General features: G+C 44.3%; 1 non-coding gene across 1 annotated transcript; it reads left to right on the forward strand.

Annotated features, from left to right (window-relative positions):
• The first annotated feature begins 1,460 nt into the window (after positions 1-1,460).
• Positions 1,461-1,532, forward strand: TRNAE-CUC (transfer RNA glutamic acid (anticodon CUC)). Its single transcript has one exon. It is a non-coding gene; the product is annotated as a tRNA-Glu (tRNA).
• The last annotated feature ends 853 nt before the right edge of the window (positions 1,533-2,385 follow it).

Genomic DNA, 2,385 nt, shown 5'->3' on the forward strand with positions numbered 1-2,385 from the left:
AGACACACATATGGTTCATGAACCTTGTAGGAACATGAGGTCTCCAAGACTGCTGCGTGGCTGCCAAATTTGATTGAAGCTGGCCAGTGGGTTAAAAAATATTAATGATCACTGTGCATAATGTTTCCTTAGGAAAACAGGCTAATAGGTCCTGCTCATGCCAAGGTTGGAAGCTGAGCTTGGATCATGCTAGTAATAACTGCATGAAACAAGTCTTAAAACTGTGTTGTGAAGAGCCTGAAAAGCAGCTGTTTGCTGCTACTCCCCAAAATGTACTTGGCTTCTGGCCACCAATGCATGTTAAAGCCCTGGGGATCTGTGGGGAGAAGTTCCTCTGGGTTTGCCTGAACCTTAGCAGATGGAGTTTCCACAGAAAATATTAAGAATTCACACCGAGAAAAATGATTGTACGTCCCTGATGCCGGTCAGCAAATAGGGAAATTGTGCTGGCTGTGTGGCCCAGGGCTGTTTTGGATGCCGTTTGCTGTGCTGCCATACCAGCACAATACTCAGAGGCTGCAAGGTCTCTGGTTGTGAGTTGTCTCAGCAATTCTGCTGGGCTGGGCCCATCTGTACCTCTTCACATATTGCTGAAAGCATTTGGTGAAAAGGCAAGAGCTGGAGAAGCTGCAGCAGAAATATTTAGTGACTTGTTTAGAGCCATAACCCTGGGTGGGGTTGTGGGGAAAGGCACAGGGTGTCTGCCCACTGCTCACCCCATGAGCACTGGTCACCCACGGCACTGTGTTGGGTCTGGGTCTGGTTCTGGGTCCAGGTCCATGTCTGGGTCCAGCGCCAGGTATCTGAGATCCAGCCATAGTGTTTATTGTGCAGGGTGGGCTTTAGAAGCTGTATCCTCTGTACTTTCACAACCTGTAACATTTAAGGCAAGGAATTGATGGCAAGCTTTAATGAAATCTCTTTAAGTATTCATCGTTAGACACATTTTCTCCTCCCAGCAAGACCTACTAAAGTAATGTTGTGAAGAGTCCTTTATTCTTTCTGATCCAAACTGGCTGTGCAATTTAGAAAGAAAAAGGTCTGCTTTGTATTTCAATTTGTTTCCAACTGAAAAAAAAAATCAATTGCCATGAAAAATCTGAGAAAAGAAAGAAACCAGGAGCAAAAATGTCATGTTTAAAAGAAAAATGGCAAAAGCATAATTTGTACATGAACTACATAGCCTCACAATACAAAAATTTACTTTATTTTGTGATATGTGCTATTGGTTTATAGAAAAAAACCCCAACATGTGAGTCACTGGTGTTAGGGAAGGAAGGCAAGAATATTGTTTATATTCATAAATGGAAATAATCTATAAGCTAATAGACGAGTCTGGATTTAAACCTCACTTGAATGGTAATTTTTAAAAAGTGTCCTGTTTGTCCTACTCATTCTTGGTAATAATGTAATAATTTTGAATTATGCTTTTGTTTTGGAAAAAGAGAAGGAAATTGTTCTCCCTGGTGGCCTAGTGGTTAGGCTTCGGCGCTCTCACCGCCGCAGCCCGGGTTCGATTCCCGGTCAGGGAACCAAAAATGTCATGGTTTGATGCTGGTGCAATGCCAGTGCCCCCATGAAAATATATTTTCCCTATTGTCTGCTGTGAGATGTGACCAGGAATAGAGCAAAGCAGGGTCCAACTTCGAAATAAAGAAAAAGAAACTTTATTAACCTACAACTAGATGTAAAAAGAAACACACACAGAACTCAGAATGAAAACCCCCCAAAGACATTCCTTCTCTCCCCACCAAATTTCCGATACATCACAGTAGGATAAAACCTTGGATTCTCAATTCAGTTACCACCGCTCGCTAAGATCACCAACTCTCAGTCCATCACCACCCTTCAGATAATCAATTCTCAGTTAATCAAGAAGAGAGGAGTCCCTCTTGCGCCATAGGCTTCCCCAGGAAACACAGTTGAGATCTCTTGTGTTTCCATGTCACACGTGGCACCGCCTGGAGAACCTTTGCCATCGTGACCTCTTCCTTCCATGTCCAGTGCTCTCACCACTGCACATGGACCAGAGCTGCTTCTAGCGTTCTCCTTTTAAGGATGCTTTGCCCAGTTCCAAAAAGGCACAGTGTCTCACTTTCAGGACACTTGTCTCCCCCAAATTCACCCCCTGCGGCCAAGGGGTCTCGAGAACAGAGATCTTCTTCTGCTTCACTGAAGACAGAGGGCACCACCACCCTCCTCACCCGTCGTCTCTGTTTATGCACTCCTTCACATAACAACACTGAACTCTCTTGGCTCCAAGCCATTGCCTCCCCCTATGCAGTCTTTGTGTCACAGGAAAAATGGTTCTGTCCATGGCTATACAAGAAAAATCCAACCAAAGGCCACTCCATCATCTCCTCCCACCTAAGATTATTCTCAGCT

Source organism: Molothrus ater, chromosome 1 (genome assembly GCF_012460135.2).
Source record: "Molothrus ater isolate BHLD 08-10-18 breed brown headed cowbird chromosome 1, BPBGC_Mater_1.1, whole genome shotgun sequence".
NCBI lineage: Eukaryota > Metazoa > Chordata > Aves > Passeriformes > Icteridae > Molothrus > Molothrus ater.